The sequence below is a fragment of the Narcine bancroftii genome, chromosome 13 (genome assembly GCF_036971445.1).
Source record: "Narcine bancroftii isolate sNarBan1 chromosome 13, sNarBan1.hap1, whole genome shotgun sequence".
Classification (NCBI taxonomy): domain Eukaryota; kingdom Metazoa; phylum Chordata; class Chondrichthyes; order Torpediniformes; family Narcinidae; genus Narcine; species Narcine bancroftii.
This window is the reverse complement of record NC_091481.1, coordinates 27,589,591-27,611,057: the sequence shown is the minus strand read 5'-3', so window position 1 is coordinate 27,611,057 and position 21,467 is coordinate 27,589,591. Positions and strand designations below refer to the sequence as shown.

General features: G+C 40.3%; 1 long non-coding RNA gene across 2 annotated transcripts; it reads right to left on the bottom strand.

Annotated features, from left to right (window-relative positions):
- Positions 1-68: 68 nt before the first annotated feature.
- On the bottom strand, positions 69-13,363 carry LOC138748562 (uncharacterized). 2 transcript variants are annotated; one of them, XR_011348160.1, is made up of 3 exons: positions 12,987-13,363; positions 7,531-7,604; positions 69-210 (listed from the first exon to the last, which is right to left on the bottom strand). It is a non-coding gene; the product is annotated as an uncharacterized lncRNA (long non-coding RNA). The 2 variants fall into 2 exon arrangements; XR_011348159.1 differs by lacking the exon at positions 69-210 and adding an exon at positions 5,346-5,770.
- Positions 13,364-21,467: the final 8,104 nt, after the last annotated feature.

Genomic DNA, 21,467 nt, shown 5'->3' with positions numbered 1-21,467 from the left:
ATAACCTGAATGAACCAATCCTGTAACACATTCCTCAATATTAAGTGTCAAACCATTTACCTCTGGTATTTTGTGATGATGGTTGCTTTCTGTGATTAATATCCAAGGACAACTTGTCTATCATTCGGGCATGGGATGGCATTCATTAAAGCTTCATGTTTTAAATTCCTGGTGCTTCCTTCCTCCCGATTTTTCACTTTGCTAGACACGCTGAAAATAAGAAAATATAAGAAAATAGGAACAAATCTTCCTCTATTCCCTCATTCCTTTCTTAAAATATCTTGAAGAATATACAAATAAATATTGTTTCATGAAGAGCCTTGGATGGTTTGTTTGAGCAGTTCCTTTGGTCATTTAGCATTCTCTGTTTCTCAGCCCAACGATACTGGCTCTGAATACTCTCTTCTCTGATGGGACCAGCTGAAAGATGTTCTGTGCAGAGTGGAAGGGATCCTCAATGATGTTGTGTGCCCTCTTAAGGCAATAATCCTGGTAGATCGGCAGAACCTCCCCCACTATGGTCACATAAGGAATTAGAAGACTCAGTGACTGCCCTTCCAATTGATATTCAAATATATCGAAAGATCAATGGAAGTACAACAAGACCTACACTTCTGTTTCAGTGACGAATCAAAAGCCTTTGACAGAGTGAAACACCAAGTCAACATGAAAATGTTTAAATGTATTAATATCAACGGAAAAGATCTAAGAATAATCAGGAATCTCTACTGGCAACAATGTGCAGTCATACAGATAGACAATGGGATTGGTGAATATCAGCCAATAAAGTAGTGTCAGAGAGGGTTGTGTTCTATCACCTGACCTGTTCACCCTGCACAGTGAAAGCATCGTGAGAACCATACAAGATCTACCTGGAATAAGTATAGGACGCAATATCAACAACCTCCGTTATGCAGATGTTACAGTATTGATAGCAAATAGTGAAGTAAATTTATAGAAATTAGTATCTACCATCACCACAGAGGGTGAAAGACTTGGCCTAACTTTAAACAAAAAGAATACTGGTAATATCGAAGAAACTTGATATTCCAAATTGTAGGATTGAACTGGGAAATGAAATCCTGAAAAGTCCACAACTTCAAGATCATGGGTAACATCTGGTGGTAAATGCAAAACAGACATAAAAGCAAGAATAACATTTATAGAAATGAGAAACATCCTAATGCACAAGAAATTAACAATTGGCATCCACCTTTGAACTCTCAGCTGCTACATTTGTCCAAAATTGATGAAATGGCTGCGAGTCATGGACCATCACAAATGCAATGGGAAAAAGAATCAATGTGGCAGAGATGTGATTTCTCAGAACACTATGCATATCAAGTTCGGACAGGATAACAGACAAAGAAGTTCTACAAAGAACAAAAACAAAACGCACATTATTTAAAAGAATCAGAAAATAGCAATCAAAGTTCTTTGGACATATCATGTGAAGAGATACATTGGAACATTTAGTTACCACTGGAAAGTTGGAAGGAAAAAGAAACAGGCAGACAGAGAAATTAAAATGACAGAGGGATTAACATCATGGTTAGAAACAGGGGAGGCAATAACTACAATTTGGAGGGTCAGAGACCATGATTGATGGAGACATGATCACCCACACTGAACAGCAAGGAACCTGAATGAATATCAATAACTATAACCATAACATCCTTTAGACATGTTTCAGGTGCAGTGTCCATTGGAGCTGAATTCCACCATGAACGGCCAGCAACACTATGGGAAAAACAACCTTGTATTTCATCTCGAAAAATCAAATACTGTATTGCAAATAACACCATAAGACTGACCATGAGACAAAGGAGCAGAAATAGGCTATTCAGCCCACCGAATCTACCTTGTTAATTAATCATGTGCTTATCCATGATCAGCTCATTACCTTCTCCCATAACTTTTGATGCCCTGGCTAATGAAGAATCTATCAATCTCTGCCTTAAGTACACCCATTGACTTGACCTCCACAACCACCTATGGCGACAAATTCCACAGTCTTACCACTTTCTGGCTAAAGAAATTTCTCCACATCTCTGTTCTAAGTAGTTGTCCTTCAATTCTGAAGTTGTGCTCTCTTTTCCTAGATTCTTCTACCATCGGAAGCAAACTTTCTACATCTATTCTATCCATACCTTTCAACATTCGATCTGTTTCACTGAGATCCCCCTCATTCTCCTAAATTGCACCAAGTACAGGAAACACTCCTCTTATGGTAACACTTGCATTTCAGATTCATCCTTGTAAACTTCCTCTGAACCCTCTCCATTGTCAACATATCCTTTCTTCAATGAGGACAATAGATCTCACCTCCGCCTTACAAAGCCTTAACATCACATCCCTGCTCTTATTAAATTAATATTTTAAAATTTAACTTTAAATTTAAAATTTAGACATACATCACCGAAACAGGCCACCCAATTAACCTACATCCTGGATATGCTTTGAACGCTGGGAGGAAACCAGAGCCTCCAGGGAAAACCCACGCAGACATGGAGAGAACATACAAAATCTTTACAGACAGCATAGGATTCGAAACCCAGTCCCAATCGCTGGTACCGTAAAGGCGTTGTGCTGTTACGTGAACCGTGCAGCCTCCAACAGAAGAAAAAAAAATTCCTTTTAGTATATTACTCTTGAAATGAATGCCATCATTGCATTTGCCTTTTTCACTACCAATTCACCATGCAAGTTTGCCTTCAGTCCTTCCAGGCCCCTTTGCATCTGAGTATTTTCCGTTTACAAAATAATCTTCCCATTTATTTTTTCTACCGATGTGCATGACACACACTTTCCAACATTGTATTTCATTTGCCACATCTCTGTCTATTCTCTTAATCTGTCTAAATCCTTCTACAGCTTCCCAGTTTCCTCAACACTGCCTGCTCCTCCACCTACCTTCGTATCACCTGCAAACTTGGCCACAATGCCATTCATTCCATAATCTAAATCATTAAAATACAACATAAAAAGAAGTGTCCCCAACACTGACTCTTATGGAACACCACTAGCAACCAGCAGCCAACCAGAATACGATCCCTTCATTCCGACTCTCTGATTATTGCCAATGGTCTACCCAAGCTCATGTTTCCTGTTATATCATGTGCTCTTATATTGTCAAGAAGCCTCATGTGTGGCACCTTGTCAAATGCCACCTGAAAATCCAAACATGCAACATCCTCTGCATTTACTTTATCTAACCTGCTTGTCACGTCTTCAAAGAATTGCAATAGATTGTCAAGCAAAATTTTTCCTAAAGGAAACCATGATGGCTTTGGCCTATCTTGTCATGTGCCTCCAAGTACCCTGTAATCTCATCCTTGACAATTGACTTCAACATCTCCCCAAACACTAATCGGCCTATAAATTCCTTTCTGCTGCCTCACTCCCTGCTTAAATGGTGGTGATTTGCAATTTTACAGCCTTCCGGGACTATGCCAGAATCTATTGATTCCTGAAAGATCATTACCAATGCCTCCACAATCTCTACTGCTACCTTTAACAGAACCCGAGTGTGCAATCTATCTAGTCCGGGAGATTTATCAAACTTTGTATCATTCAGCTTCAAGAGCACCTTCACCTTTGGTTCTTGGTTCTTGATCCTTCAAAGTATTCCGTATGGAATTTAAAGTGGAGGTGGGGGAAAGTGTGTTTCAGGAGTAAATACATTCACTTCCCTCTCTGATACCCTTCAACAGCTGGCATACTGGTATCTTCAACAATGATGACTGATGCAAAATACACATTTTGTTTCTCTGTCATCTCATCTCCCATTATTAAACTTCATTTTCTTGTGGTCTTATACAAGCTTTCACTTGTCATTTACTCTTTACATACTTAAAGAAGCTTTTTGTATCCTCTGATATTATTTGCTAGCCTACTTTAATACTTCATCTTTTCCCTCTTTATGAGTTTTTTTAGTTATCATCTGCAGTTTTTTAAAAACTTCTCAATCCCACTAATTTTTGTTTCCGTGACAAAGTGTACAAAGATAAGCTGGAGACAAGGCAGCATCCATTGAATCAAAATGGTCAGTTAACATTGTGGGTTAAGGCCCTTTACCAAGACCTAGACCCTGGCCCAAATTGTTGACTGACCATATCTCTCCATAGATATTGCTTAATCTGTTAAATTCCTCCAGCTTTTCATCATCTTTCATCTCATCACTTTTCTAAAAATTATGTTGACCTTTTGCGTGACAATGAATTCGATGAGTAGAAATCTTGCTCCATTTTATACCACTTTGAGCAAGCCCTTTAATTTGCTGTTTATTCTCCTGTCTGGTCAGTTCTATTTAAAAAAAACAGTGAACCAGCGCCAAATGCTGTTAAATTATACATATCCAAGAAGTTGATGGGTATGACAAAAGCAGTTTCAGGTAGCAAATGGCCGGTGGAGAGACATGACTAAAATTTCATAGGAATGGCCTCAACCCTCTAAATTAATTTTCCATCAGGTATAGACTTACAATCATGTCTCTGATTTAGTTATCTAACCTATATGAACACAGTACTTTGAGCCGGCAGATTTTCAGGGTGGATTGCTTCGATGAAGGTGTCAGAATGAAAGTTCGGCACAGTTGGAAATACGATAATTATCTAATGAGGCCATTGAACTGAAAGCTACATTTAGATTAGACAGAAAGGAAATAGACCTCATTAAGTCATTCAGACACATGGAGAATCCAAACAGTACATTACAAATTAATTTCAATCATTTGCAATATGGAAGCCACAAAGCATAAAAGGTGGATTTTATCACTTTCTATGATCATTATATAAGATGGTGGTAAGGTTGGTAGTTGAGATGAGATGGAACTGCTGTCCTGGATACTAGGAGAGAACTATGTACGACCCTGCCATGGCACATTCAACTGAATGGCCAAATGAGACTCAAAGCTAAAATGTTGCATATATTTTAAAAAACTCTCAAGAGTCCCAACCTGAAATGTCAACTAGCAATTTCCATTCAGGAGCACTGCCTGACCCACTGAGTCCTTTGCAGCTTCTTTGTCAACCCAGATAATATGTTCAAATCCTTTCAATTTGAAAACACACGTTCTGAATGGGAATTGATGTGGTTTTAATGATACCTGAAACTCGTACTGAGCAAAAAATCCCACCAATGTTTCCATTTAATAATAATTAAGAACACAAACTAATGCTGGAGAGAAAATGAGAAATACTCTGATGTAAGCAGTCTTTGCAATAATTTGAAGATACAAGATTATTTTATTGTCATGGAACAAAACAGAAAATGTAATATTACATGAAATTTCCTTTAGTTTGGCAGAAGGGAGACAAAGATTCACTATCAGCAAAAATTACCCAGCACCCCTTACAGCTAGAGAAAGAGAAGCAAAAGAGAGTCTCCCCAGAGCTACCGAATGTCCATGGCTTTGCTTGGACATTCCAGTGCCCCTGCCACCACACAGACTTCAGTCAAAATGTTCAGCATCCCGAACTCCAGATGCACACCTCCGACATGATCAGAAAGATTCTAGCACCCTCTTGCATCCCAGTTGCAATATCTGGTACCCTTTCAGGCAGTCTCCAGCAGTCTGGTGTAAGTCCCTTGACCACAGTGGCCTGCAGCCTATGTGGCTTCCTCATTCATTAGTTTCTAGTGAATGTGGGGAGTTTGCAAGTTTTCCCTTTGTGCATTTGCTCTAGTTTCACCAAATTCTTCATTTGCCAGTGGCAATGATTGTTGCTTGTTGGTTCCTGTTAGTTTCCCCTGAGTCTATATAGCGGGACTGTTGAGAAACAATGGAAAAGTTTCAAAGATATTTTTCACAGTGCTCAACAAAAGTGTATTTCAGATAAAAGAAAATATAGTAAGGGTTAGGAGTGCAGCCTTAGAAAACCAAGGAAATACAAGAAATTATCAAACTAAGGGCAACAGGGTTAGTGCAGTGCTGTTGTAGACTCAGCGACCAGGGTTCAAATCCAGCACCGTCTTTTAAGGGGTTTATGTACCCTCCCTGAATCTGCATGGGTTTTCCTCCAGGTGGTCCAGTTTCCTCCCACCATTCAAAACGTACTGGGGTTGTAGGCCAATGAGGTGTAATGGACGATATGAGCTCATGGACTGAAAGGGCCTGTTACCCTGCTGAATGTCTAAATTAAAAGCTCATGTATAAAATGTCACCAAGAATAGAGGGAAATTTGAAGCTTGCGTAAACTTTAAAAAGGAACAAAGAACCACGAAGCAAGCAATAAAGAAAAAATAACAGATAGTGAAAGTTTTTATAATTAATGAAGCAGAAAAGGATGGCTAAAGTGAACATAAGTCCTTTGAAAAGGGGGTATATGTATTGGGTAATGAGGAAATGGCCAAGGCTTTGAATGACTATTTTGGGCCAGTCTTCACAATGGAGAACATGCCAAAGAGATGTGATGGGAGGCAAGGCTATTACGAGTGGTTCCAAAGTTCCCTATTATGCAAAATCTAACTAACTGTCTTATTTAAGACTCATTAAAATATTATTGCAGGCAGCCCGGGAATATTAATATGGTGGATACTGAGGCCACTTAATAGGTGTAGAAATTAGAACAAGGGCACTGTTGCAAGAAATGTAAGGTTTATTTCAAGGAGAATTCCTTTTCTCACTCAGATGGTTGAAACTCTTCAGAGTACCCCATTCCAGAGGGCAATGCAAACTTACTGAGAATGATAGATTTTTGGGTGTTAATGAGCCCTAGGAACACCAGGTGCTGGAGGTTTTTGTGAGGGCACTGGACAAAGTGATGATTATCTGTCTGCCTTACAGCAGTCAAAAATTAATTTATGTTATGTATGCTACATTCTAAATGTAGCATTATCTGACAATAATGGGCCTTTACCTTTTTACCTAAGGGGAGCATAGATGAGGTAGGGGATTGTTTGCAACATTTAATGCAATCTCAAGAACCCCCAAGTTCATTTTCTGTTTTAACTTTTTACAATCTTGTAATCTTTCATTTTTACCAATGCCTGTTCAAAAATAAGAGTTATTGTTTGTCTTAACCACAATGTCTAAACAGATCTTACTCCCTCTTCATCAAATACCTTTATTTCCTAAAACTGACTCAAGTGTCTTCCTGCTCAGTCCTCTTAATCTTTACCTCTGTAAGAAAATGGAAGGTCCCACCAATACCCCACAACTCATGTCACTTGATCAATTGGAACAAAAATTATCAGCTCCCTCTTCTTACATCAATAATTTTGCTTCCTCCTTTACTGTTTGTTACAGAGGGCAATTTCAGAGCATCCTTTCAAAAGTTCTTGAGGACATCCCCGGCATCATCAGTCCTCTCTGGATTCATATTATCAATCCCACGAAGTGTTGTGTTAATGAATTCTACAGAGACCATCCAAGATGACAATGACACAGATTAAAATGACTTAGAGGAGTATTTAATTTTAGTTCATAATTACATCCTCCAATTCATTTGAGTATATTTGAATATAATCAAATCTATTTTTCTTCTAAAGCAGTGAAAATACTTTTCAAAGAAAGTTGTGCCAACTTACCCAAGCCTGAAATCATGAACTTCCCGTGGCCTTGCTTCTAGTTAATATTGCAGTCTATCCTTCTAGGAATATCCCTGTAACACAAATCCAGTGGTTAAATGTCAAGCTATTTCCCCTCTTGTATTACCGGAGGGTAATCGCTTTATTTGGATAGCTGATCTTATCATTTTACCACCCGGATAGTTCGTTAAGGCTCATTCATGGTACGGTCATCCTCCAATATTTTTATGTGGCCTTAAATTTTGCTAAGTCACCAAACATGCAAAATAGAAATTAATCTTTCTCCATCTATTTACACTTATCCATCTTTATTTGAAATTCTTCCTTAAAACATCTTGGAAAATATTTCTTCAGAATTAACTACTCATATCAAGAACTATCGTAATGTTAACATATCTCAGATCTATACTGCATGATCGACACATTTCAATAACCTTAACATCCCTTGGGCTGTTATTCAGGTGCAGTACCCACTGCAGCTGAACTTCAGAAGGAACTCACATTATTCCAAATACAGTGCCAAGATTACTCATTTTTAACACTGTTAAATTCTTCATGAGTATTAATGAGCAATTTTCAGGTAGCATGTTATCAAGAGGGAGTTGGGACTACAATTTCAGTTCTCAGTAATTGGCTCTGGTCCACTAAATTTCCATCAGGAATAGATTTACAGTGAAGTCCCAGATTTGGTTATTGAACCCATGGGAATACAATACTCCAATTGCTCCAATTAAGGTGCCTGAAAGGTCAATAGAATAGGAAATAATGCAATTGTCTAAATAGATGTAACAAACTGAAGGACAAGGTGTAGTGGACAGTGAGGAAGGCTTTCAAAGCTTTCAGAGGGATCTGGACCAGCTGTAAAAATGGGCTAAAAAAATGGCAATGAAATCTAATATAGACAAGTGTGAGGTGTTGCATTTTGGAAGGACAGACCAAGGTAGGACATTCATGGTAAATGGTGCAGCGCTGAAGAGTATGGTAAAACAGAAAGATCTGGGAATATAGATAAATACAGTAATTCCCTGATAGTGGCATCACAGGTAGCTAGGATTGTAAAGAGAGCTTTTGGCACATTGCCCCTGGTAATCCAAGTACTGAGTATAGGAATTGGTAAAGTTGTTTAAGACATGGGAGAGGCAAAATTTGGAATCTTGTGTGCAGTTTTAGTCACCTAGCTACAGGAATATATCAATATGATTAAAAAATGCAGAAAAGATTTACTAGGATGTTGCCAGGACTTGAGAAGCTGAGTTAAAGTTAAAGGTTAAACAGGTTAGGACTTTATTTTCTGGATCATAGAAGAATGAGGGGTAAGAGGGAGATAAAATTATGAGGGGGAAAAGATACAGTAAATGAAAGTAGGCTTTTTCCACAGAGGTTAGGTGATTTAATAATCATTCTCTTCTCCAAGTTCACCAGTATCAGGAAATTCTTATACTGTGCACAGAATTTAACATTTATGAATTTTCACCAGGCTCTGGTGCTTAAAGATCATTGGTTATCACTCAGGAAAGTTCTTGTTGGTTTCAGAGAGAGATTTGGACACATTGGACACAAACTGATTCCCTCCGATTAGCCACTTCAGTGTCCTGCCAAAGAAACTTGCCCCATCAGGGTTTTCCAAATGATGAAGAGGTTTTGCAAACAAGACTCTTGGAGTTTGCCAAGGTGGAATAATGGAAGAATTCAGCCACTGAAGTTGGAATTCGAGGGCCAAACCCATCAGGACCATTGCCTGAAGAGGGCGCACAAAATCAGTGAACCGGTGCAGACTCAAAAGGCCAACATGGCCTGTTTCCGCTCCGTAAATGATTATATGGTTATATGCAAACCAGAGGAAAATGGGCTAAGGGTGAAAGAGGAAAAGTTTAAAGGGAACATTAGGCGATCTTCTTTACACAAAGAGTAGTGTGAGTCTGGAAAGAGCTGTCAGCTGAATTGGTGAATGTGGGCTCAATTTTAATATTTAAAAAAATTTGGTCAGGTACATGGATGGGACAGCTATGGATTGGGTGCAGGTCACTGGGACTAGGTAGAATAATAGTTCTGCACGGACAATAAAAGGTGAAAGGGCCTGTTTCTGTGTTACAATGTTCCATGATTCTAAAATAAATTTACTTGATTCAAACATCCAAAGCAAACACAGAAAGTTCCTTGAGGCAAACATATTCCAAATCAGGTTAGCATTTTGAAATGGGTGTTCCCTGCTCATTGGCTCACCCATTAGATGCACGTATTGGGCAAACAGAATTGTGTCTCCAAGATTGTCAATACTTTGGAAAAATTAATAGTAATGGCTTTTGGTTGTCAGGAGGGAGGAAAATGTCTTATTTGGTATCTCTACATCATTCTTTTAAGTGCTCTATAAACACAGTTCTAACAAGACTTTGCTCTCCTGTCCTGGTTCCAGCTTTGTATTAAACGTTTGTACCAAAAGTATTCACCTGAAATGGGTTGGAGTGCTTTATTTATAACAATAGCATCATATGAATGCAAAGTATTATTGCTTTGAATAATTATCAGTGAATTTTTTGTTGTTTATATATTCTTATCTACTGTAGAAGTTCAGAAATCTAGATACCAGAAATCTGGACCTCCCAAGAATCTGAACTTGTCAAAAACTCTCAAAATTTTTTACATTAGCAGGCTTTTGTGTGCATGCGTAAGTGCCACAGACGTACAGTGGAAACAAGCGATCACTTTACTTTTCGTTAAAAATGCTTATTTTGTAAGAGATCCATTATGTATTTGGAAATGAATAAACTATCAAAATTTAACTGTTCATCTTTCCTTTATTCCTCCTTAAATTTGAATTTTAATAGTATTGCCCAAGAATCCAGAAAATCTGAACCGACCCAATCCCCCAAGCAGTCTGGATTATTGGGCTTCTACTATATTTTTGCTATTGAGGGAATGCAGTATGATTCATTAGATTGGTCCAGAAATTGAGGGAATACAGCAAAGGTTCACCAAATTGATTCTTGGATGGCAGGATGATATATGAGGGTAGACTCAGGTTATGCCAGGGATTTTCAAACTTTTTTTTCACTCACATACTGTACCACCTTAAGTAATCTCTATGCCCTATGATTAGTAATGGATTACTTCAGGTTGTATCTGAGTGGAAAGAAAAAGTTTGAAAATCGTACCTAATTGACTCGTTATGTGCATGGTTTCATAACTCCTAAGGAAATGTGCCAATTACAATTTTTCTCAAGCAAAATATTTCTGTTACAATTGGGTCTCAAGGAGTGGTTCTCAATCTTTTTCTCCCCACTCACATACCACCTTAAGTATTCCCTTACTAATCACAGAGCACTTATGGATACTTAAGGTGGTATGTGAGTGGAAAGAAAATGGTTGAAAACCACTGGGTTATACTAATTGGAATTTCAAAAAATGAGAAAGAATCTCCTGGAGACATAAAATTCTGACAGGACTAAACAGATTAGATGCAAAAAGAATGTTCCTGGTATTGGGGAAGTCCTGAACAAGGGGTTACAGTCTAAGGATAAGGAATAAGCCATTTAGGACTAAGATGAGTAGAAGCTTCTTCACTCTTGAACTTGTGAAACTCCCTGATACAGGAAGTTGTTGAGGCCAGTTCGTCTGATAAATTCAAAGGGGAATTTGATCTGACCCTTGTGGCTAAAGGAATCAAGGGATATGGGGAGAACTGAGGTTGCATGATTAAAGATGATCGTATTGATGGTGGTACAGGCTGCATGGCCTACTCTTGGACCTCTCTGATATGAATTTGCTTATTATTTAGAGCAGCACTTAATGCAGTATTTATACATTTTTAAAATTCAGTTGGAAATACTGGATGCCCAGTTTAGCAAAGTGATTTGTTTTTGATAGGTTTTCCACTTCTCCATAGCACAGTAAAGGGCAGCTCAATGATCCAGTGGGCAGAAATTACTGGTTTCTCTTCTCCAAACTATATAACAATAATCACAGGCCAGGTAAGTTTCTTAATAATGGCGTAAAAATATCCAAAAATTGAAAAGTAAATAGCATTTATTACATACTTTTCGTAATAAATAATCGCAAACCTATCAATAAAGAATGCACCACAATTTCATGTCTGTTTTATCAAAGGCAATGGATATTTTGGGGAGATATGTATGAATTAGTGGCACTGCAACAAGGCTTTAATACTGAAAATGTGCTGGGAAATTTGGATATGGTGATCTGTGGCCACTATATTTTTCAAGAAATTTAACTAAAATTGCAGAAACAATCATAAGTCAAGCAGAATCTGTGGAGAGAGAAAGAGTGTTGATATTTTAAGTCGAAAATTATTGTCGTAGATATATAGGATGGTAAAAGGCTCTTTGGCACAAGGAATCCCCACCCACCATCAAGCACCCACAGATAACAACCCTACGTTTATCTTGTTTTCTACCACCTATTGATACACTTGGGGAAATTTACAAAGGCTGATTAAATGATCAACCCCACACCCAGAGAAAAGGGGTGGCAAATTCCTCACAGACAGCACCAAGGTCTGGGATTTGGGCACTGAGGTAAGACATCTATGTGACATGGCACACTTCTTCCATTAGATAATTTTATTTTTCTTCTTTTACAATAAATGATTCATTATGCAATAACCAGAAAGAGAGCACATTCAAACAGTTATCTAGCTCAATAAGGTAACTAAATTACAATAATTTTAGGTCACTGTGAAAACAAAATTCCATTAACATGTTAAAATATCAGTTATTATCACTTCTCTAGTTCTCTCCTTGTATTTAAATATATGATGAATAATAATTTGAGGTGTTTTGCTGGCGATATTTTAAGGTACCTTGAAGTCACTGCATTCTTTGTATTCAGAATAGAAAATGTGAAAATGCTAATTTACCTGAAATAATCTGTGTTTAATAATCTATGTTGTAGGCTTTTTTCCACTAAGATTAGTGTGGTAATGAACTACAGGACACGGGTTAAGGATGAAAGGGGAAAATATTTAATGGGAACATTAGAAGGAACTTCTTCCCATGGGCAATGAGAATGCTGAATGACTGTTGAAATGCTAAAACTACTCTCAGAGGCTCCTCTGTTTATTAATAATATTTATTTTAAATATATGTACTGTACTTGTCTGTATCTGTGTGATGTCTGTGGACCAAAGAACACTGTTTCATCGGGTTCTACAGATACAATCCGGGCTGAAGAGGCCTGCCTCCCCTTTTAGGTAGAACCATTCTGGAGATCTCCGACCGCTGTCCCCAGTTATGGAGTGGTGCGCCCTGGAATTGGCCTGCGTGCGTTTATTCCTGCCACGGCCGAGTAAATGGGATGCAGCATTGGTTGAGGATCAGAAAGAAAAGATCTAGTAGAAATTTTTTTTTAAGATTGGAGAGAACTCTGCAATGGAGTTCACAGTTGTTAGTGTTTAGACTATTGGTTTTTGAGGTGTGTATTAAACTCTGAAATACACTAACCAGTTCTCATTGACTGCTCCCGGCCCGGGGCTCGGCTGCCAACGGTCGGGCTGTGCGGTTTGCTGGGGTTTGCCTGGCGATGGCGGCCTGTGTTCGGTGCTCGGGCAGCTCAGCTGGCTGTCTCTCCCCGTGATGCAGCCGTTACCTCAGGTGGACTCATGCAGGACCTCGGACACCCCCGGGCGGCAGCGGGTCCTCGGGCCTCGAAGAATGTGATACTCCGTCCATCCGTCCACGTGGCAAAGCCGCAGATATGGATGGAATCCCCCCAGAGGTCTGGAAGGCTGGCGGCAAAGCTCTGCATACCAAACTGCATGAGTTTTTCATGCTCTGCTGGGACCAAGGAAAGCTGCCTCAGGACCTTCGTGATACCATCATCATTACCCTGTACAAAAACAAAGGCGAGAAATCAGACTGCTCAAACTACAGGGGAATCACACTGCTCTCCACTGCAGGCAAAATCTTCGCTAGGATTCTCCTTAATAGGCTAATACCTAGTGTCGCCGAAAATGTCCTCCCAGAATCACAGTGTGGCTTTCGCGCAAACAGAGGAACTACTGACATGGTCTTTGCCCTCAGACAGCTCCAAGAAAAGTGCAGAGAACAAAACAAAGGACTCTACATGACCTTTGTTGACCTCACCAAAGCCTTTGACACCGTGAGCAAGAAAGAGCTTTGGCAAATACTAGAGCGCCTCGGATGCCCCCCCAAGTTCCTCAACATGGTAATCCAACTGCACGAAAACCAACAAGGTCGGGTCAGATACAGCAATGAGCTCTCTGAACCCTTCTCCATTGACAATGGCGTGAAGCAAGGCTGCGTCCTCGCACCAACCCTCTTTTCAATCTTCTTCAGCATGATGCTGAAACAAGCCAATAAAGACCCCAACAATGAAGACGCTGTTTACATCCGGTACCGCATGGATGGCAGTGTCTTCAATCTGAGGCGCCTGCAAGCTCACACCAAGACACAAGAGCAACTTGTCCGTGAACTACTCTTTGCAGACTATGCCGCTTTAGTTGCCCATTCAGAGCCAGCTCTCCAGCGCATGACATCCCGTTTTGCAGAAACTGCCAAAATATTTGGCCTGGAAGTCAGCCTGAAGAAAACTGAGGTCCTCCATCAGCCAGCTCCCCACCATGACCACCAACCCCCCCACATCTCCATCGGGCACACAGAACTCAAAACGGTCAACCAGTTTACCTACCTCGACTGCACCATTTCATCTGATGCAAGGATCGGCAAAGAGATAGACAACAGACTTGCCAAGGCAAATAGCGCCTTTGGAAGACTACACAAAAGAGTCTGGAAAAACAACCAGCTGAAGAAACACACAAAGATCAGCATGTACAGAGCCGTTGTCATACACACGCTCCTGTTCGGCTCCGAATCATGGGTCCTCTACCGGCATCACCTACGGCTCCTAGAACGCTTCCATCAGCGCTGTCTCCGCTCCATCCTCAACATTCATTGGAATTACTTCATCACCAACATCGAAGTACTCGAGCTAGCAGAGTCCGCAAGCATCGAATCCATGCTGCTGAAGACCCAACTGCGCTGGGTGGGTCATGTCTCTAGAATAGAGGACCATCACCTTCCCAGTGTTCTATGGCGAGCTCTCCACCGGCCACCGAGACAGAGGTGCACCAAAGAAGAGGTACAAGGACTGCTTAAATAAATCTCTTGGTGCCTGCCACATTGACCACCGCCAGTGGGCTGATATCGCCTCCAACCGTGCATCTTGGCGCCTCACAATTCGGCGGGCAGCAATCTCCTTTGAAGAAGACCGCAGAGCCCACCTCACTGACAAAAGACAAAGGAGGTAAAACCCAACACCCAACCCCAACCCTCCAATTTTCCCTTGCAACCGTGCCTGCCTGTCCCGCATCGGACTTGTCAGTCACCAACAAGCCTGCAGCAGACGTGGACATACCCCTCCCTAAATCTTCGTCCGCGAAGCCAAGCCAAAGAAAAGATAGAACATTATGCTGATCTCCATAATGTTTGAAACAAAAACACTTTTTAACTTTATTTGCCCCTGTTCTCCACAGTTTTAAATTTGTAATCAAACAATTCACATGTAATTAAAGTGCACATTTCAGATTTCATTCAAGGTTATTCATAGATATTTTGGCTTGACCATGTAGAAAGTACAGCTTTTTTAATACATAGAACCCTCATTTCAGGGCATCATAATGTTTGGGACAATTGGCTTCACATGCTTCTATTAAATCTGCCCTCAGCCTTCACTCATCAAAAGAAAAGTTCTCAGCCTGGCTAATAATGCTCCTTTGTAAATGCATCCTCTCATTCCCAAAATCACTCTGGTGACTCATTTCTGAGTCCTGTTTAACACTCTCATCGTCTTCCTGTTCTACAGTGATCAGAATTACAGACAATGTATCAGTTAAAGTCAAAAGACTATGCTTTGTTTTCATTTAAAGATTTAGTACAGTAACATTGGCCCACACCGCCCAAAAACACTCATTTATTGGGGCCAAGCATGACTTCCCTGCTTTTAAATTCTCTGCCTTAGAAACCACTTTCTCAATCTCTCCTGCTTCTTTCAATGATGCACATAATACGCTCAGGTCTCTCTGCTCCTGAACCCCCTTTGGAAGAGTATCCTTTATTTAAATATTGTCTTTCTTCATTCTTTCCAGCAAAATGAATCCCCTGACATTTCTCTAGATTTAACTTCAGCGCCATGCAAAACAAGTGAATAGTCTTTTTTTAAATTTTTTTATTTTTCACACTATGAACCATACTGACCAAAATACACATAAACATTTCCCTCTTGAATATACACAGTCATTTTCTCCCCTTTTCCCCCCCTCCCTCCTTCACCCCCCCCCTCCCCACCCACTCAACGTTCAACATATATGATACATTAAACCCACTAAACAATGTCATCACACAATGAAAATAAACAAGGTTTCTCTTCAGATCGTATAAATCTTTTGCCTTTTACAAGTGAATAGTCTTGAGCATAATCTTGATCTCTGGTTGACCTTCATCACACATTCTCATTAAAAATTCTCACCTCACTGTTGTAGGCCACATCAATGTGAAATAATTAGTCACGACAGACTGCCATGTTATTCCAGCAGGTCTTGCAGTTAATGACGTCACTTGTAAGAGACCAACAATGGCAGCAAGTCCCAGTGGCTAAAATGCTATCTTCTCTATTAAATAAAAATAGATTCCATTTTGAGTAGAGCTCCTAGGTGCCCTCTAATACACGGGTCTCATGTTGATCCAAAGGCCAGGAAGTCAAGAGTCACCTCCACAGTATCAACAGTCAGAAACAAGAACACAACTCAACGCACAAAACCTCATTGAACTCTATTTCCTGCACCCATTTTTGAACTGTAACCTTTTTCTATATTGTCTGTTTTCATTATTTGCATCAAAATGCCAGCCATCACATTTCACCACATGTAACTTCATCTTTCCATTCCACCAGCCTACCTGCATCTTGCTGCAATCTATCACTACCCTTCTCACAGTTAACAATTCTCCTGAATGTTGTGTTATTAGTAAATTCAGAAATGGTGGCATGCACCAGTGTCTAGGCCATTAATGGATCGTCCAGAATGAATTATTGCCAGCGGTGTCACCAGAGGCACTAATAAATAAGTGGCTAAATGATGGGGAAACCATCAGCTGTGGCACAACCCATGGTTTATAAAAGGTGCTTGAATTGACTGTGTGTAGTGAGTTCTGAAACTACTCAAACAGGTGTCCAAATGTCAGCATAATATCCTCCTAAATAGCAAGAAATGTAAGAGTGATGTGAGACTACTCCATGACAGGCACCGTGCAGAGCATCAAACTTTAATCAAAGTTCAGCTTTATTGTCAGAGTACATATATGACATCGTCAAGTTTATTGCTATCTGATTGTTCAAGTACAACCCAAAGAAACAGCTTTCTCCAGTCCTCAGTGCAAAACATACAGGCGCACAATCAGACATAACACACATACAGACAAACAATACCAAATGCAGGACAAGTATACGATAAATAAATACAGGGGACATTCAGTAATAAATAAATATTTGTAGAAATGAGAATCTCAGATGGTTAGTGTGAGCAGTTCCTTTGGTCGTTCAGCATTCTCACTGCCTGTTCAAAAAAGCTGTTCCTCAGCCTGGTGGTGCTGGCTCTGATACTCCTGTATTTCTTGCCTGATAGGAGCACCTGAAAGAGGCTCTATGCAGGGAGGAAGGAGTTTTCAGTGATTTTGCACGCCCTCCTCAGGTAATGATCTCAGTAGACCATATTGTTGGGGGTGGTGGGGTGCAGGGAGGGAGATTCCAGTGAACCTATCTGCCACTCTTCTATTCCTGTGGACTGACTTCTGATCCATTTCTCTGCAGCAACTACACCAGACAGTGATGCAGCCAGCCAGGACACTCTCAATAGAGCTTCTATAGATGGTTGGCATAATGATGGTCAGTAGCCTTGCCCGCTTCAGTCTTCTCATCAAGTGCAGTCACTGTTGAGCCTTCTTGACAAATGAGGAGATGTTGAGTGTCCATGATAGGTCACTTGTTAAGTGAACTCTAAGGAACTTGGTGCTCTCTAGTGCAGTAATGGGTGGTCCTCCTAAAATCCATGATCTCCTGCATCTTGCCCACATTGAGATTCAGATCACAATACTCATATCACCCCTACAAACTCAAGTTTCTTTTCCTGCGGGCCAGGAAGGATCTCTAATTATAGATAATTGTAAATTGTATTCAAGAAGAAAGAAATGTACACAAAAGAAAGAAATATAAACTAAATGTGCAAGTACATAAAATAGACATTCAGTAATAAATAATGAACAAAGTTCGAGTCCTTAAACGAGTTCCTGAACGAGTTTGTTGTTCAGGTGTCTGAGAGTTGAGAGGTAGCAATTATTTCTGAACCTGGAGATATGAGTTCTGTGGCACCTGCACCCCCTTCCTGATGGCAGCAGTGAGAACAGAGCATGTGCTGGGTGGTGTGTAGATGTATATCTTTGACGATTGCTACTACTCTCCAATTGCAGCATTTCACATAGATTTTCATGATGGCAGGGAGGGTTTTGACTATGATGTGCTGGGCTGTGTCCACGACCTTTGTCAGGGCTTTCTGCTCAGAGGTACCTGTGCCCCCATACCAAGCTGAGATGCAGCCAGTCAGCACACATTCCACTGCACCTCTGTAGAAGTTTTCCAAGGTTTCCAAAGACATGCCAAATCTCTGCAAACTCCTGAGGAAGTAAAGATTCTGCCATGATTTCTTCGCGTTAGCAATAGTATGATGGATCCAGGAAAGTTCTTCTGAGATAGTGACGCTGAACAATTTAAATTTGCTTACCTTCTCCACCTCTGATTCCCCCCAATGACCACTGGATCATACACCTCTAATTTTCCTTTCCTAAAGTCCACAATCAGATTCTTCATCTTGGTGACACTGAATGGAAGTTTGTTGTTACACCATTCAGTCAAGTTTTCAGTCTCCCTCCTGTATGCTGAACAATCATCCCTTTTTATACAGCCTATTATTAGTGGTATTGTCAGCAAATTTGTATATGGTATATAATTAATGTTGACGTGAGTGCTATTGTTAGATATGCACCTGATCTCAGTATACGGTCAGGTGTGCTAACATTGATCAACCACAATATTGGTAATACATTTTAATATTTGGTGCATTTTCAACTGGCAATGATTGCGAGTGCATCCATACTGGCTAAAGGAGGTTTTTAAGTGTATTGGGCTTCAATGAGCAGTGCACTGTGATCCATTTTCTTGGCCTCATGCTTTTTCCAGATTATGAGGTAGGTACTGCATGAGTTGATGATTGAACATTTATTTAAATGGAATTCTGAATGTATTAAGACATGTAATGCCAAAAGCACTCATCATTGATTTGGAACTAGTGTGATTTAGAGTTTTGGCGAGTAATGTCACACATTAAGAGGTAAATTGGTGTATCAGAGTACAGGAAAAGTGGGAATGTCCTTTTGTGGTGTCAGGGGGATGAGTATGGGAGAGCTGGTTCGAGAGTTTAACAAAGGAAAGTGGTAGAATGGGGCTGATGGATTGGAATCTGGGGGAGGAGACCTTTCTGAAGTATAATAATGAGAGAGATCACTAATTTTCAGCAGTAATTATAATTATTGCAACATATACAAAATGACAGAATATTAGCCTTTAAGTTTGTGGTATACTTGAAAACTGTCTGCCTGTCCAGCATCGGACTTGTCAGCCACAAACGAGCCTGCAGCTGACGTGGACATTTACCCCCTCCATAAATCTTCGTCCGCGAAGCCAAGCCAAAGAAGAATACTTGAAACATTTTCCATAACACATTAGTAGGCCCTTTAGGACGGAGATGAGAAAACATTTTTTTTACCCAGAGAAGTGTGAATCTGTGGAATGCTCTGCCACAGAGGGTGGTAGAGGCAGATTCGCTGATTATGTTCAAAAGAGAGTTAGATAAGACACTAGTGGACAAAGGAGGTAAGGGTTATGGGGATAAGGCTGGAAAGGGGTACTGATGGTAGTGATCAGCCATGATCTGTAAAATGGCGGTGCTGGCTCGACAGGCCGAAGGGCCTACTCCAGCTCCTATTGTCTATTGTCTATTATCTACATTTGGTTATATTTTATGCTTTAAAAAAAATCTTCCCCTTCATATAAAATTACATTGGGCAGCATTGGCTTTGGTTTCAGAGGGGACCAATACTGCTAAACACTACTCACTCTAGTTGCTAAGGCTACCAAAACATGGCAATGTTGCTGCATAGAAATGACAGCTGCTTTCACTGTAGATATTTTAACAAATATCTTCCTCGGTGTGAGCTCTCTATTTGATGCAACAATGAGAAATTAAGACAAGCAATCAGTTCAATTCGCTTCTGCTCAGATGCCTCGTACCTTCTTTATCCCCTTCTTTCTATCCATTTTCTATTGATAGTGAATACCTTTGGACATTTTAAACAGGCAAGCAAGTAACAGCCTCAAGCCTATTAAAATATTATAATCAAATTAATCATTTATGTTGTATGCCTGGTAATCACTGGTTTCAATCAACCATCCTTGAGATAGCTCCAGAGCAGTGTAATAGGTTTAAATTACGTGTTTATCTGAGAACTTATTCTAGTGTTTTAGGTTTAGATAATTGTAACTTAAAGTTACTTCAGTTCACATAAAGTTCATTCTTTTAAACCAGTGCCTGCAATTGCATGAATTACAAAGTGATTTTCTAATGAACTCATTACAAAGTCAATTCCATGCGATTTGGTGCCTTTAGCTTATCTTTAAAAAGTCATCATTCTGAGATTTAAATTAAGTTGTACATTTCTTAATGATTTGTCAAATGTGTGCCAAGTGCAGTTGATGTTGCAGCATACCTCATTTGACAATTGCCCAGTCGGACTGCCATCAGCTCTGTACAGGCTTTAAACAGCCTGTAAATGGAGACGACGGTGGTTATATTTAAAATCCTGCGACCGCGAGGTCCAGACCCAAGATCGACAGCAGTCACGAGGGGTTCCAGCCTCCGGAGCAGTGAAGGACTGCCACAGGGCACCACAAAACAAGGAGAAGGAGAAGCAGAGAAGGCAATCCACGGGATGGTGACCACAGCAGCAGACCAATGAGGGTTTCTGCGGCTGAAGAACACAGACGGTGGGCTGTTGGTGGCTTGAGGCAAAGAACCCATGCATACTGTGGGCTGCTGGAGACTGCGGTTGAGGGACTCACACTGGGCTGCAGACTGCTGGAGACTGGCACAAGACTGGATGAAGGGGTACCGGGTACCAGAAATGGGATGCGAGAGGGTGCCGAGGCTGCTGAAGGGTTCCTGATTGCATTGGAGGTTTGGATCTGGAGCTTGGCTGCTGATGGTTTGGAGTGAACTCTGTGTGGCTGCAGGCGTACTGGAGGTGAATCCATGGCCTCACAGTGATTCTGAGTGGACTCTATTTTGCTTCTCTTTCTCTGACTGTAAGAGGTTCTTTAGGAGATTTCTGCCAATGGCAAATCCGTCTGCCTTACAGCAGATGAAAACAAATTTTGTGTAATGTGGCACAGTCTTTATTACATGACAATAAATTGAATCTTGAATCCTGAACAGCTATATTCTGAATTCAGTCTCTAATTTCCAGAGAAATCTCAAGGAAATTTACATTCTGAATTTATTCCTGACATGCAGTAAAGATTTGGAAGCAAACATCATCAGATTTTGCTTTCAATGAGATTCATTTCTGGTGAGAAAATTTGTGACAGCATCCTCCTGATCTCGTCACTACCAAGAACACTGGAAAAATTGCAGAATAAGGCATTTAAAGTCACAAATGTGTTTTCTCTCTGGTTGCTAATCATGGTCACAGGACAACCCCAGTAGGAATTCCAGGCATAATTAACAGTTGTTAAATCTCTGATCAATAAGGCCACAGTGAGCAGTTACTTTGAGGCAAGGTTTCTACTATGTTATGGCAATA